Source organism: Oryx dammah, unplaced genomic scaffold (genome assembly GCF_014754425.2).
Source record: "Oryx dammah isolate SB20612 unplaced genomic scaffold, SCBI_Odam_1.1 HiC_scaffold_12, whole genome shotgun sequence".
In the NCBI taxonomy this organism is placed as follows: Eukaryota; Metazoa; Chordata; class Mammalia; order Artiodactyla; family Bovidae; genus Oryx; species Oryx dammah.
The window spans coordinates 6410827-6427960 of record NW_024070196.1 but is presented as its reverse complement, the minus strand read 5'-3'; the positions used below and the strand labels follow the sequence as shown (position 1 = coordinate 6427960).

The window sequence follows — 17134 nt, the reverse complement described above, 5'->3', positions numbered from 1 at the left end:
TGGAGTGGTAATAGAAAGTGAAAGTGAAAAGTGGTTCCATTTGTGGGCTAGATCACAGTGGCCAGGGACTGACTTGTACAAAGAAAGGAGGTGAGGATGGAAACTTAGGAGCATCATAATTTTGGTGCTTTATTTTAATTTTTGTTCTTGCACTTTAGTGCTAATAATCTCCTAAACTACACTGTTGGACTTCCAGCTTTTTACTCTCAGCTCAATCTACCGTATTGCTGGGAAAATTTGGGCTCCTGGGCTATGTGATCTTGATTGCATTGTAGAATTTGGTTTTAATCTGGGACAATGTAAAGAAAAAAAAAAACAACAAAAAACAGCTTTGTGACCTTATTTGAGATACTGGAAAATTTTTCCATCATGTCATTCTGTGTCTCCTAGAGCAGCTGTTTCACAGCAAGTGTTTGGAAACAGCTTTGCTTTCCTGGAGGAGTGGAAATTTTGTTCTTCATAGAAAATCATATAACTGACTACATTTACTTTTTCATCTTGGCTGCTAGGAAGCACTCAGATTCCCTGCTTAGCTGTAGTCACTGTGTAGGACTCAAATAGCTCTCCATATCTGGGTTCTATACCAATATCTCTTATGCCAGGCACAGTCTTCATTTTCTTCTTTAAGCATTCCTTGGTCATGAATCTTTAAAGATACCATTAGTTCACAAATTTGTGTGGCATCCCTGTGCAGGGGTCATTCTAATCTTCTCTGGATTGTTCCAGTTTTAATGTATGTGTTTCCCAAGTGAGCTTTGCTTGGCCATGATTTTTGATTTCCTTCTGTAATACATGCATTTCTCAGACCATCTCAGATTCTTTGTAGACTGAGATGTGCATGCCATGCTAAGTTGCTTTAATCGTGCCCAACTCTGTGTGACCCTATGAACTGTACCCGCCAGGCTCCTCTGTCCATGGGATTCTCCAGGCAAGAACACTGGAGTGGGTTGCCATGCCCTCCTCCAGGGGATCTTCCTGAACCAGGGATCCAGTCTGCGTCTCTTCCATCTCATGCATGGGCAGGTGGATTCTTTATCACTAGCACCACCTGGGAAGAATGAGATGAGGACTAGATAGATAGTGCAACTATGCTGTTCACTATATGAATGAGGAGGACGTTATAGGTGAGTACATAAATACAAAGACTCAGCACATTTTAAATTTATATGTTCTTTGTTTTCTATGAACTTTGTCTTAATTGATAGTTTTTTTAGGCAAATGATACATTTGGTCGCAGACAATAAAACTGTCAGGCTAGTGTATGCTCCTTGGTTCTTTGTCTCGTCACAGTGGTGATTTGGAGCCATTTGGGACATTAAAGCCCTTGGCGCGTCACAGCTCTCTCAGGTCTTGAAAAAACCGTGTCATAGCTCTTAGACAAATCAGTGTTACAGTTCTGTTTTATTTAGAAGATAGCAGGAGAATCCATCCTCGAAGAAGAGAAGAGAGTGGAGGAGCGTGGCGGGAGGTGAGGGGTGAAGGGGTGGGGAGAGAGAGAGCAAGAGCGCTTGGCTCCTCCTTTTATGTGTTTTCTTCCCCCTGGGCCTGCCCTCTGCAAATTGGGCTCAGCCAGGAGTGCTGCGCTACCTGAAGTCCTCACTCCAGTCCTCGGACCTTTCTTTGACCTTCCTTTGTTCTATTTTCGCGGGCTTTTCCCTTGTCTTTTAGCCACCACCATTTTGGGCTCCTTTTCCCTATTCTTAATGACCAACCTAGATAGCATATTCAAAAGCAGAGACATTACTTTGCCAACAAAGTCTATCTAGTCAAGGCTATGGTTTTTCCTGTGGTCATGTATGGATGTGAGAGTTGGACTGTGAAGAAGGCTGAGCACCAAAGAATTGATGCTTTTGAACTGTGGTGTTGGAGAAGACTCTTGAGAGTCCCTTGGACTGCAAGGAGTCCAACCAGTCCTTTCTGAAGGAGATCAACCCTGGGATTTCTTTGGAAGGAATGATGCTGAAGCTGAAACTCCAGTACTTTGGCCACCTGATGCGAAGAGTTGACTCATTGGAAAAGACTCTGATGCTGGGAGGGATTGGGGGCAGGAGGAGAAGGGGACAACAGAGGATGAGATGGCTGGACGGCATCCCTGACTCGATGGACGCGAGTCTGAGTGAACTCCGGGAGTTGGTGATGGACAGGGAGGCCTGGCGTGCTGCGATTCATGGGGTCGCAAAGAGTCGGACACGACTGAGCGACTCAACTGAACTGGACTGCCTGACAAAACTAAATGAAAAATGATGTAACAACAGGAGCCAAGTTCATGTGTAAATGTTTGCACACTGACCCTCGACTCTGCCTCTTGATGAGGTATTCATTTCCAGGTGAATGAGTCTTTGTAAAATTGTTGGCAGTTTTGGTCAGTCTTTCATAAGTTGTAATAGTTGTTTCATTTGGAAACTTGGAGTTGATGTTATTAATGGCTTGGGACTAATTGTTGAAATTTGAGCTGACATGATCTAGTAACACTTTTATTTCCAATCAATGTGTGCAAATCCTGCCTCAGAAGACTGGATATTGTTCACTGTTGAGCAATGAGCAGGTCACTGGGTGGGTGAAAAGAATTGACTTCTTTCTGCCAATCATTCCTGAATTCTGTCCTCTAAAGAAAGGTCTTTTCTTTTCTTTTATAGAAGGAAACTTTTGCATTCAATCATTAATCCTTTATAACAAAAGTCTTTTAAATTAAAAAAGCCAGATAATTAAGAGGTATCTGTGATTATTAAATTTGCCCTGTGTAGCCTCCAGCAGAAATTCACCGCCCCACTCTACCCCACACACCAATTTTAAACTTGACAAAGTCTCGTCCTTACCTCAAACAACCCTGTCCTTTCTTATAAAATGGGAAAGCTATGAACCTATGCTGAGATAAATTTAAGTGGTACAGAAAATGAGAAGTGAAAGGCAAAGGAGAAAAGGCAAGATATACCCATTTGAATGCAGAGTTCAAAAGAATTAGCAAGGAGACATAAGAAAGCCTTCCTCAGTGATCAGTGCAAAGAAATAGAAGAAAACAATAGAATGGGAAAGACTAGAGATGTCTTCAAGAAAATTAGAGATATCAAGGGAACATTTCATGCAAAGATGGCCTCAATAAAGGACAGAAATGGTATGGACCTAACAGAAGCAAAAGTTATGAAGAAGAGGTGGCAAGAATACACAGAAGAACTCTATAAAAAAGATCTTCATGACCCAGATAATCACAATGGTGTGATCACCAGCCTAGAGCCAGACATCCTAGAATGTGAAGTGAAGTGGGCCTTAGGAAGCATCACTACAAACAAAGCTAGTGGAGGTGATGGAATTCCAGTTGAGCTATTTCAAATTCTAAAAGATGATGCTGTGAAAGTGCTAGCCTCAATATGCCAGCAAATTTGGAAGACTCAGCAGTGACCACAGGACTGGAAAAGGTCAGTTTTCACTCCAATCCCAAAGAAAGGCAATGCCAAAGAAGGCTCAAACTACTGAACAATTGCACTCATGTCACCCGCTAGTAAAGTAATGCTCAAAATTCTCCAAGCCAGACTATAACAGTACATGAACCGATAACTTCCAGATGTTCAAGCTGGATTTAGAAAAGGCAGAGGAACCAGAGATGAAATTGCCAACATCCCTTGGATCATAGAAAAAGCAAGAGAGTTCCAGAAAAACATCTATTTCCGCTTTATTGACTATGCCAAAGTCTTTGACTGTGTAGATCACGATGAACTGTGGAAAAACCTTACCTGCCTCCTGAGAAATCTGTATGCAATTTAAAAAGCAACAGTTAGAACTAGACGTGGAACAACAAACTGGTTCCAAATTGGGAAAGGAGTATGTCAAGTTTGTATATTGTCACCCTGCTTATTAACTTATATGCAGAGTATATCATGTGGAATGCTGGGCTAGATGAAGCACAAGGTGGAATCAAGATTGCTGGGAGAAGTATCTGTAACTTCAGATACACAGATGACACCACCCTTTGGCAGAAAGCAAAGAACTAAAGAGCCTCTTGATGAAAGTGAAAGAGGAGGGTGAAAAGGTTGGCTTGAAATTCAACATTCAGAAAATTAAGATCATGGCATCCAGTCCCATCACTTCATGGCAAATAGATGGGCAAACACTGGAAGCAGTGAGAGCTTTTATTTTTTTGGGCTCCCAAATCACTGCAGATGGTTACAGCAGCCATGAAATTAAAAGGTGCTTACCTGTTGGAAGAAAAGCTATGACCAACCTAGACAACATGTTATAAAGCAGAGACATTACTTTGCCAACAAAGGTCTATCTAGTCAAAGCTATGATTTTTCTAGTAGTCATGTATGGATGTGAGAGTTGGACTGTAAAGAAAGCTGAGAGCCAAAGAATTGATGCTTTTGAACTGTGGTGTTGGAGAAGACTCTTGAGAGTCCCTTGGACTGCAAGGAGATCCAACCAGTCCATCCTAAAGGAAATCAGTCCTGAATGTTCATTGGAAGCTGAAGCTGAAACTCCAATACTTTGGCCTCCTGATGGGAAGAACTGACTCATTGGAAAAGACTTGATGCTGGGCAAGATTGGAAGCAGGAGGAGAAGGGGACGACAGAGGATGAGATGGTTCGGACGGCATCACCGACTCAGTGGACATGGGTTTGAGTGGGCTGCAGGAGCTGGTGATGGACAGGGAGGCCTGGCATCCATGGCTTCCCAAAGGGTCGGACATGACGGAGCGACTGAACTGAAAACTTTGTGCTGAGTTGTCAGTCGTGTCTGATTCTTTGTGACCCTATGGAGTGTAGCCAGCCAGGCTCCTCTGTCTATGGGATTCTTCAGGCAAGAATGCTGGAGTGAGTTGCCGTTTCCTACTCCAGGGGGTCTTCCTGACCCAGGGATGCAATCTGCATCTCTTACATCTCCTGCATTAGCAGGCAGATTTTTTGCCACTTACACCACCTGGGAAGAAGTGGTACAAAAAGCTTTGTAGAATTAAGTGAGTATCAAATGAGATATTTTTAGAAAGTTTGTCTTTTAAAATAGTGATTCTAAGATATGTCACTTTTATCTGTTTCAGCTGATGACCTCCTTTTTATTTACATGTCAAATGTTGACATCAGAATATCTTTGTGATTCTGTTTGCGTAAGGATAAATGAATTCAGTTAAATAACACAGTGGTTTTTACATATTTAGACCCCATGTCCAGGTGGGGCTGGTGGTAGAGAATCTGCGCAGGAGGTGTAAGAGATGTAGGTTCAATCCCTGGGTCGGGAAGAGTCTCTGGAGGAGGGCGTGGGAACCCACTGGAGTGTTCTTTTTTGGAGAATCCCCATGGACAGAGGAGCCTGGCAGGCTGCAGTCTATGGGGTCACACAGAATCGGACACAACTGAAGCGACTTAGCATGCAGGCACTCACTCCCCCCAGAGAAATGCAGTATTCTCAATGTGTCAGTCATGTTTCAGGATCTTTTGCTGGTGTGGAGTTTGCAGTCATAGTTGAGCTGAACCTGCTCTTCTGTGATACATCAGTGTTAGATTTCTTAGTTTTCATTAGAGTTTCTCAGCCCTCTTCAAACTTACCCTTATTTGTTGTAAAAATATATCCTTAGGATTTTTATTACATTGAACAGAATCCTCTCTCAGTAACCATAGGTTGAATTGCTTTCTAATCTCAGTAGCAAAAATAGTTGTTCTTTCCCTGAGCAGCTGGTTTATTTTTACCCCGGGGACACTGAATCTTATAAGAGATCATGTTTCCCTCTACATGTTGGCTGCAGCAAAGCTCAGAGTCCCTCCTCCCCCTTAAATGTCTATGACACCTTAATTCAGGCTCTCCTTATACCTTGTGGCTACAGTGCTGGCCACAAGTGGTATACTTATCTAACCCTACTGGTTTTAAAAGCTGTTTGAAGACAAGGATGCTGCTACTCTTGTTTATTTTCTTTACAGTGTTGTCCCAGTGTCTTGCACCATCTGGCACTCAAATAATAGCCATTACTAGACCATTCAAAAATAGCTTCATGTTGGGCCCTCCGTGGTGGTAAAGATAAGGAGAAAGAAATACGTAGTGTTTCAGGTGGAAGTTCTGAAATACACTGAAGATCAAAGGGATTGTGTGTTTGAAAATATGGCGCAATGAAATAGGATCCTTCTAAGTGTGAGAAAGGAAATGGCAATCCACTCCAGTATTGCCTGGAGAACTCCATGGACAGAGAAGCCTGGAGGGCTACAGTCCATGGGGTTGCAAAGACTCGGACATGACTGAGTGACTGTCACTCACTCACTCGAGTATGAGAAAAGAATGTTGAATTTAGGAACCAACATGTGCTGTTTTCCTCTTTGTGTCTTATCTGAATACCCTGATGTATCAAAGTTGAGAGCCTGGCATCTCCCTTACCTTGCTCTCCAGTAAGAAAGACCAGTTCTCTTCTCTCATAGGAAAAAGATGAGTTAGGAGAGGGACAGTTTTATCAGTAAAGGATTAGAAGTTGCTCTGAGAGATCTATGCAGACAGATGGTATAGACGTACCTACTGTGCTATGCAGATTACATTACCTCTAAAATGGTTGTGACCTGTAGCCAATGATCCATGTATTCAGCTGTTATTCTTTATGATTAAATTCCAGTACAACCAGAAAATGTAGACAGATCCATGTGGTGAATTGTAATAGTATGTAACATATAGTAAAAACTCTAATAAGGAAGTCCATTAAGATGAAAATGAACTTACTAAACTGAAGGCAAAAAGATCATCAGCTTTGGATACAGCGTAACATTTTATTTTATAATTGAATTTGCAAAATCTGTATTTGTATTGAGGAAGGGAAATTTTATTTTTTAAAAATTTAAAAATGTGTTATATTCTGTTACCAGGTTATCATATATTGTTGGTAAGCATCATGATTCTAATTTTTCTAAAATCTAATCTAAAATTTTAAACATCAGATGCTTAGAAAAATACTAAGGGAAAGAACTTTTTTCCATTGTATTTCTCTCTCCCTTCCCTTTCTCTGAAAAACCAAAGCATAAGGTTTGTTTAAGTGAAACAAAAACAGGAAAACCAGAATTTCATTTCTTAAAAACTTTGCTTAAGGTCTTGAAGTAATTTCTTTGAAGTAGTATTTAATTAAAACATATTGTTGAGGACCCTTGTTTTGAATTACCGAAATACCAGTTTCTCAGCATAATACTGATTATCTTATATAGTATATATTATATAATATATATATTATATTATATTTTAAATTCCCTTTACTTCTAAAGCACATTTACTTCAAATGAAGCTTAAATAGTTGCATTGTGACATACAAATATAATCTAATTCTGCCAAGCCCCAGTGGAAAATCTAGATGTCAATTTTCTAATTAGTGGTAAGAATTATGCTCTATGAAGGTATGCATAAGTAATTGAAGGGGTGGCATGGTGTTAAGCTACTCACTGTGGACTCTTGACTGTCTCACAGGGTTGTTGTGAGGATTAAAATAGTTTATTGTTCATGACAAGGATCTAGAAGAGTGTCTGGCACAAGTAAGTGCTCGCTTAAGTGTTCGCTATTTTTGTTATTGCTATTATATAGCTAATAATATTATTATATTAGCTTTATATATATAATTATATAATATATAAATATTATAGACATAACTATATTCTGTAAAATATTATATACTTACATAATATTATATTAATATTTATTTATGTAATAAAAGTGTTTTTCCTTGCCTCCAATAGGGTTTGAAGTACTTTTGAAGTGGCTGAAGTGGCTTCTGCTATTAAAAGTTACAAGAAGCTAGAGAGTTCTGGAACTTCCATTCTGCACCCTCCCCCTTAGTTAAATGCTATGGGGCTCCATTTCCTCACGTGTTAGAGGACAGTTCCCTGATGATGGGTCTCTGTTATTTAAGCCACAACAATTCTGTGTTGCTTTGATCTTACCTTCTGTGTAAACAAGAAGGTTGAGTTTGTATGTGTCAGATTCCTTGATCTGGAGTAGTAGAATTTTAGAAGTGAAAAGGGCATTAACCGGATAGTCTGCTCTCTTAGGGAACTCGTCCTGTCTCTTAGTTTCAATTAGTATTTGAGTTTTTTTCTTCTTTAGCTTTTTCTTTTCTTTTTCTCGTACATCTTTTTTTCCCCAAACACTTTTAACATGCTTGCAGATATTGTATTTATTATGTTTGTTGTTTGTGTCTGTATCTCTCCTTGATTGTAAGCTTCACAGGGGCAGGGACCTTTATCCTTTTTTTGGTTGTCTGGCACTTCGTTGGTTGCCAAATAGGGCCTCAATAAATGCTGTTGAATAAATGAGTGAATCTTCAATTATGTAGTGGACATTTCTATTAATTGATCACTTAGGATTCTCTTCTAAAATAGCACTCTTTCATTTTCTTATTTCCACCAATGAATACTTTCATGTTACCAAGAGCAAAACCCTAGAGGAGTTGGCAGCCATACCTGAGACAAAGCAAATTAAGTGATTTTCAGGGGTGGGCTGCCGTCTCTAGGGTCGCACAGAGTCAGACACGACTGAAGTGACTTAGCAGCAGCAGCAGCAGCAGCAGCAGGGGTATTAAGACAGCCACTGCCCCCAAGGCTGTAGGTGCAGAAACAGTGGCAGTGCATTTCATAGAGGGTCGGTGGGCCAGGATTTTCTCAAAGAGAACCTTTTGGGCCAGAACTAGCTGCTGCTGCTGAGTTGCTTCAGTCGTGTCCAACTCTGTGTGACCCCATAGACGGCAGCCCACCAGGCTCCCCCGTCCCTGGGATTCTCCAGGCAAGAACACTGGAGTGGGTTGCCATTTCCTTCTCCAACGCATGAAAGTGAAAAGTGAAAGTGAAGATGCTCAGTCGCATCCGACTCTTAGCGACCCCATGGACTGCAGCCCTCCAGGCTCCTCCATTCATGGGATTTTCCAGGCAAGAGTATGGGCCAGAACTAGCGGTAATTGCTTAACTGCTCAGGAAATTACTAAAGTTACCAAATCTTAATGCTAAACTCATAGATTCTGCTGCGTTAATATTGCTGATATGCTTCCTTTGTCATGCTAGTTCCATTGGAGATTATTTGCTGCTTCTGAACAGAGTCCCAGCTCTGCAGCCTGGCATCCAGTGAACTGCCCTAGAGCTTCCCAGTTCCAGATCACAAGAGTGCCCCTTGTCAGTTCTCTCCTCTGCTGAGGCCTCTTCCTTGGCATCTCCTGCACCGTTCCCCTTCTTGCTTTAATATCCCTCTGTTCATTCTGAGCTGTGTCCATCACATGCTCAGCTTTCCTCCTCCTGCATGTGTCCACACCTGTCTTCCTTAACCCTCCAGGGAAGCTTTTCAGCCCTTCTGTATGTGAAGCCATTTCTGTCGTGTTTTGGCTCCCAAATGCTGCATTATCCTTGTGTTCCATTTGCGTATTTACTGCTTTCCCTACTTTATGATCACCTTTTTGAGGTAAGGACTAATGGAATAATGGAGTTGGGGGATCCTGGGGATTAGGGAATGATTAAAAATCAAAGCTAAAGCAACACCTGAACAAAACTGAAACAAACTTGATAAGTGTATTGTCCTGCCTGTGATGATGTTCTCAAGGGCTTTAGAAATGCTGAGATCAAATCCTTCCTACTTTTTTTGGCATAAAAATGTCTTCTAAATAATTAAATAATGGTAGTAATACCTAGTGATAGTAATGGCCTCAAATTATATTTATTTAGAAATATAGGTAATTGGTGGGGGGCTTCCCAGGTGGTGCTGGTGGTAAAGAACCCACCTGCCAATGCTGGAAATACAGGTTTGATCCCTGGTTTGGGAAGACCTCCTGGAGAAGGCATGGCAACCCACTCCAGTATTCTTGCCTGGAGAATTCCATGGATAGAGGAGCCTTGTGGGTGGGCTACAGTCCATGGGGTCACAGAGTCGGACATGACTGAAGTGACTTAGCACGCACGCACATATATATAATTGACAGTTGAGTTGGCATTGTGTGTGTGTGTGTGTGTATGTAATTTTCCTGGTCTGTGAAATCAGAAAGTCTAGGAAAGAGAAGTCTGGCTGGTAATCATGGGAACATATACACTGTGTCCCTTTACCCTTCACATGGTGGCCCTTCTCTTCCCTGGTCAGTTGCACAGTACAGATCTTCCTTAACTTATGATAGGGTTACATCCCAGTAAGCCCATTGTAAGTTCAAAATATTCTGAGTTGAAAATGCATTTAATACACTGCACTTACTGAACATCATAGCTTAGCCCAGCCTACCTTAAATGTGTTCAGAACGCTTATATTAGCCTATATTGGGAAGAATCATCTAACACGAAGCCTATTTTATAACAAAGGTAATAATATCTCAGGTAATGTATTGAATGTGTTAGGTAGTTAGAATAGGAAAAAGGAGTCCATCATGGCGGTGGCTAAAAGACAAAGAAGGGAAAAGCCCATGAAGATAGAACAAAGAAAGGTCTGTGGACCAGAGTGAGGACCTCAGATGAAGCAAACAGCCTCCTGGCTAGCCCAGTTTACATAGGGCAGGCTCAGGGGGAGGAGAAAAAAAAAAACTTATAAAAAGAGGAAATAAAATTGAGCCTCTGGCTCTCTTCTCTTCACGTCTTTTGGGTCGACCTGCCCTCATGCCTTGAGGATGTATTTTCCTTTGCTTGCCAGATAAAACTGAGCTGTAACACTGGGTCCATCTGTCGCTTCAAATTTTTGCTGCAGTGAGACAGAACCGAGGAAATTGCACACTCCCCCGACAAATACTGTATTGATAGTGAAAAACAAACTGATTGATGGGTGTGAATGGTAGTAAGTATATTGGTTGTTTACACTTTTGTGCTTGACTAGGAGCTGCCCAGCATTGCGAGAGTGTATGTACTGCCTATCACCAGCATGGGACAAGGTAAAAATTCAGAATTCCATGTACCATTTCTACTGAATGCATGTATGGCTTTCACCTCATCATAAGGTATAAAAATCTTAAGTTGAACAATTCTAAGTTGGAAAATATCTGTATTCATTTTTCAAGGTCTCATATGGGCTTAAGATTTTCATGTTACGGTTTGACTCTGGTTATCCAGCCAGGAAATGCTTGAAAGAATTTCCTTCTATTTCTTGAACTTCAAAGACTTTTTTTTTTCTTGTTTGGTTCCGATTAATCTAGACAATGGCATTCTGTACTCTTTTCTAAGTAAATCAGCTTTATTCATGTCATGAAAAGAGAATTTTTGCACGGCTTTCTAATTTTTCAGGCTGATTGAAAAACTCAGTGGGGGTACAAAACACATTGATTTGTTCTTTTTCTTCCAAATCTTGCACCGTTTGTCCTCTTGTTCCACATTGTAAGACAAGTTAACATTCTCCTCCTTTTCCAGTTGTTCCACAATTTCAAGTTTTCATTGAGTACACTGTAGGTTTACTTCTAGATTTTGCCATTTTAATTATTTGGAGCATTTGATCACATATAGCATTTGACCGCCCTGATGTTCAGCAGTACGGCCTGGTTCCGTTTGTGTGGCATGCTGACAGAATGACAGGCAGCGGGAGCCCGCGTTGTGCTCTGCAGTCGGTGGAGGGAGACTCGGTATCCCCCGGGTACAGCAGACAGTGTTGTGTCTCCTGGTTACCGTGTGGCTCCAGAAAGCAGATACTTGCTGTTTTAGTCAGGGTTTATTGGTTGCAAAGAACAGAAGCCCTCCCAAATTAAATAAAATAGAAAAAGACTTAAAGATGCAGGAGTTAACAACCCATCTCTGTGACGCCAGTGGGCCCATTAGGGACTCTGGAATGGGCCCCAAAAAGCCACGAATCGTGGTCTCATTGCCGCCTCTCTCATTTTGCCTTTCCTGTGTCTATTTCCTTCTGATTCCCATGGGCTAACATACCTGCCAGCTTTGACGTGAGTTTCTGGTTTTAGGCCGGTGTGAGAGCCTATGTTTTTCCTAAGTCTTTTTCTCAAAAGAGAAAATTTGGTTGGTTTAAGTCAGCCTGCAGTTCCATTCCCCTTGAACCAGGCAGCTACCATGGTTCTCTGAATGTTGGGGCTGGCGTGGGGGCATTTAATATGGGACCACTCAGGGTTTCCCAGGTGGCACAGTAGTAAAGAACCTGCTTGCCCACGCAGGAGACGCCAGTTCGATCCCTGGATATACTTGAGAAGGAAACAGCAACCCACTCACAGTATTTTGCCTGGAGAATCCAATGGACTGAGGAGCCTGGTGGGCTACAAAGAGTCCATGGGGTCACAAAGAGTCAGACACTGCTGAGCACGCCTGCAATCAGGCAGCATTTAGTTGGAATTCACACCTACTTGCACTGGTTCTTGTCTCTAATCTAATCTTTCCCGTTTTCTATCATTTGTCTTTTTTTTTTTTTTTAAACATGTTTTGAGAAATTTCCTGTTATCTCACAGTACTTTTACAGAATTTTTATTTTGGTGATTATATTTTCAAAAATACTTTTAAAGTTCTTTATTTTTCTCCAGTCATTTTATTTTTGTGCATTTCGTTCTTGTTCAATGGTTGTAATACCTTGAATCTGTTTGAGTGGTACTAGAGCTAACTTTTTTTTAAAGGGCTCTTCTGTTTCCTGAATTAACTCCCTTTCTTCTTAGTGTCAGCTTTTCCACCCTTAATGTTACTGATTTTCCTGGTAGACTTAGTTGCTATTCATAATTAACAATAAAGGTCTTTCTGTATTATCTTGCAAAGATCTGTGTGTAGAGTCTGTATCTGCTCTACCCCACCTCTCCCTTGAGCAGGAATTCAAAATAGAGCTCAGTGTGTGTGTATGAGTGTGTGGCTTTGCTTCACCCCAAAAATGCCCTGACAGGGAGGATTTACTCCGAGAAAGCAAAATTCACATCAGAAACCTCTGCAGGCCATCTCTCATTTCCTGCTGCCACAGTTGGCTCTGTTCCTGAAACGAACTCCCAGATGCTTGTCTGTCCTTACGCTTGGTGGTGCTGCCTGAAGGCTCTGTTGGAGGGTGGGGAGGCGGGGTGGGGAGCTCGCTGATACCCCTCCATCCCTGTTCGCCGCCCCCTGCCCTCCTCCCCACTCTGCGATACCTGCTGACGCAGCCTGGGGTCTCCCTGGTGTTCTCTGGAACAGACCATCTCCTTGGTGGCCCTGGGTGGCAGCTGTCTCTCACTGTTTCATCTGACAGCGCATCTCCATCTCCTGTTTTGTTTCCCAGAAGTTTGTTGAAATCTCTTGTCCATTTAAAGTTCTCTTCCAGCAAACTCTTTTTACTTTTTTTTTTTATAATTTATTTTTTTTACTTTACAGTTCTGTATTGGTTTTGGCATACATTGACATGAATCCACCATGGGTGTACATGCGTTCCCAAACATGAACCCCACTCCCACTCCCCTCCCCACAACATCTCTCTGGGTCATCCCCGCATACCAGCCCCAAGCGTGCCATATCCTGCATCGGACATAGACTGGCAATTCGATTCTTACATGATATTATACATGTTTCAATGTCATTCTCCCAAATCATCTCACCCTCTCCCTCTCCCACTGAGTCCAAAAGTCCGCTATACCCATCTGTGTCTTTTTCAGCAAACTCTTTTTAATCTTATAGAATTCTTCTGTTTTATTTTCTGATGCTTTCACTTCATTAGGGATTCAGGTAGGAGAACCAGGCTATCAACCATCTTGAAACTGACACTTAAGGTTGTTTTTGAAAAAATAGCATTTGGCCTTTATGTTTTCAGATGAGAGATATATCATATACATCCATATAAAAGAATATATATCAGTATATGCATGATTTAAATAAAAAGAGTAAAATTTTGTACCTACTACATAGCTTAAGAGATGGAACATCACATTTTCAGTATCTTAGAAACCTGTATGTCCTTCTTGATTATATCATCTTCATCCTGTCTGCCTTCTGTGGTATCCATTTTCCTTCACTTTTTAAGTCACTACCTTGCCTTTAAGAAAAATGGGTTTGTCTTCTGTGTATTTGTCTCCCAACAATATATTGTTTAATTTTAGCTGCTTTTCCTCTTTATATAGAATCCTGTAACTTGTATTCTTCTCTCCCTGTGCTGTTTTACTCAAGATTGTTTTTGAGATTCATCCATGTTTATTCATGAAGCTATATTTTATTTACTTTATTGCTGTATAGCATTGCATTTTAAGAATATACCACATTCAATTCTCTTTGCTGCTGCCGATGAACGTTTGTGTTGTTGTGTAACTTTTTGCAGTCATGAGAAAGATTGGTATGAACATACGTCCTCTGCATTGCATCCATGTCAGAGTTTCTCTAAATGTATAAACCTAGAAGTGGAATTTCTGGGTCATAGAGTATATATGCACATTTAATTTTACTAGATGATGACAGCTCTTTTCCAGAGTAGTTGTATCAGGATAGACTACACTGGTGTGTGAAATTGCCTTTGGCTTGATGACCTTCGTGTGATAAGATTTCCAATAGTTTTGCCTGTTTGGTGGGTATGCAGTCATAGCTTACTGTGTGTTTTTAACATTGAGGTATAATTTATGTGTAATATAATTTACCATTGTGATTTTACTTTTCAGTTTCTTGGTTATTAATGAGGTTAACGGTATATTGACTAGGCTTCCCTGGTGGCTCAGATGGTACAGAATCTGCCTGCAAGGCCGGAGACCCGGCTTCAATCCTTTCATGTTTTCTCTTTTCTTCTGTGAGCGTTTGCTATGTTTTCCCAGTTTTCTCTTACTGACTGGTGGGTGTTCCTCGTATATTCTGAATATATGAGAGAGAAAGAGAGAAGCTATGATATGCGGTGGAATTTATTTTTTGTGGGCAGTATCCATTGCACTAGGAGGAAAGGAAAAGGCCGCGCTCGTATGACCAGCAGTCAGTGTTCTTGCAACTGTGATGAAAGCATGCTAAGTTTTTCTCTGTTTACTTGTGGTTAATCTTTGACAGAATTGAAAAGTAAGTTTTGGCACTTTAAAAATTTTGGAATATTTTTTTCCAATCCCTCCTTCTACTCTACCCCTATTGTGAAACAATTTTGGTTGAAAAAATACCCTTGACATTCAGTAACTCTGAATGTTTTCTGTGAAGTATGTGTTATTCAAGTTGAAGTACAAGCCTGTGATGCTTGATGCTCACAGATCTCAGTGTTTCAGTGGTGTCAGACTGCAGGGCAGCCAGCACCCGGGGAACAGAGGAGTTGGGCGGTGCCTGCTGACCCAGGTCACTAATTTGGGTATTTTTAACCCAAATCTCTAAAGGTATTCTTCCTGACTTCCTAGTTAACGCATTTCAGAAATTTAATAGAAAAGTCAGTGGGCTTTGTAAAATGATAGCATTACTTACTAACCATTCTTTTCTCCATTTAACCGTGTACTTTGACTTAAGGGACATTTTCTTTTAAGTAGTGATGTATCTATAAAGAAAAACTGTACAAGTAGTTAAAATGGTAAATTTTATGTTATGTATATTTCACCAGAATAATATTAAAAAAAAAAGCTCACGGCTGAAAAAAAGATTTTAGGAGATTTAGGACTCTTAACAAAAATGCAGAGATGACACTCTGAAGTAGTGTATCTGTTTTTCAGTGCAGAGAAGTCTCCCCGAGCTAACTAGCAATACCTCTTTTACGTAAGTTGTCATGATTATTCCTTTAAGAAGGTTTACTTGTTTTGAGTTTTTGTAAATTTTGGAGTGCATTTTCAAGGACGGTATTTTTGTTTACCTTCTGTTTATCATCCTGGCAATCACGCCCCCCCTTTGCTGCAGCCTCCCCGGGCCTTCTTTCTTCTCCTCTGATCACATTCTTTCCCATCCTCAAAGCCTCCCTCAGATTGTTCTTTCCCCTCTGCCTGCTCTCATTTGTTTTATTGTGTTGTTATTTTAAAAATGTGATCAAATATACATTCTGTGGGCTGAGTTGTATCCCCCCGGCACAAGTTATATACTGAAACCCTAATCTCCAGTACCCCAGAATGTGAGTATAATTGGAGATAGGGTCTTTAACGAGGTAAGCTAAAATGAGATCCCTGGGGTGGGCCGTAATCCAGTAAGACTGTGTCCTGATAAGTAGAAGAAATCTGGGCAGAGACAGTTATAGAGGGAAGACCGTGCTGGAGGCACGGGGAGAAGGTGGCTGTCAATGACTAAGGAGAAAGTCCTCAGAAGAAACTAATGCTGCTCACAGCTTGATCTTGCACGTCTAGCTTCTGAGACTGTCAGAGAATAAATGTCTATTTTTTAAGCTGCCCAGACTGTGGAACTTTATTATCATAGGCCTACATGCTAAGTCACTTCAGTCATATCCGACTTTGTGCAACCCCTTGGACTATAGCCCACCAGGCTCCTCTGTCCATGGGATTCTCCAGGCAAGAATACTGGACTGGGTTGCCATGCCCTCTTTCAGGGGATCTTCCTGACCCAGGGATCCAACCTGTGTCTCCTGCATTGGTGGGGCGGGGGGGGGGGTGTTCTTTACCACTGTTGCCACCTGGGAAGCCCAGTGCACACTAATATAATATGTAACATAAAGCTTATGAGTTAACCATTTGTAAGCATACAGTTCAGTGGCTGTATTCGCATCACTGTGCAACCATCCTCACCCTCCGCCTTCAGAACTTTTGTCGTCTTGCAAAACCGAAATTCTGTACCCTGTTCTCCCTGCGGACATGGCTTAGTGACCGAACAACAAGAGCCCAGCCCCTGGCAGCCACCTTTGTACTTGCTGCGTCTATGAATTTGAATTCTCTGGGTCCCTCATATATGTGAAATCAGACAGTATTTGTTCTTTTATGACTGGCTTATTTCACTTAGTATTATGTCTCAAGATTCATCCAGGTGGTAGCATGTGTCAGCATTTCCCTCTTTTTTATGACTAATATTCCATTTTATGCACATATACCATATGTTATTTATTGGACGGTCATTTGGATTGCTTTCACCTTTTTGGCTGTTGTGAATGATGGTGCTATGAACATGGGTATGCAGATACCTCTCTGAGATTCTGCTCTCTTTTGGGTCTATGTCTAGAAGTGAAATTGCTGGGTCATGTGGTATCTCTGTTAATTGATAATTAATATTTTGAGGAACCACCATATTATTTTCCATGGCACCATTTTACATTCATGTCAGCAGGACACAGTTTCCGTTTTTCCACATTCTTACCAAAATTTGTTATTTTCTGTTTTTTTGAGTAGTAGAAATTGAATTACTGCATATCAGAACTT

General features: G+C 41.1%; 1 protein-coding gene and 1 non-coding gene across 3 annotated transcripts in view; one reads left to right on the top strand and one right to left on the bottom strand.

Moving 5' to 3' along the window:
• FHIP1A (FHF complex subunit HOOK interacting protein 1A) overlaps positions 1–17134 on the top strand; it is a 297133-nt gene that overhangs the window by 26180 nt on the left and 253819 nt on the right. The gene's annotated exons all lie outside the window — the stretch shown is intronic.
• Positions 650–754, bottom strand: LOC120871678. The gene has a single exon (XR_005723101.1). It is a non-coding gene; the product is annotated as a U6 spliceosomal RNA (small nuclear RNA).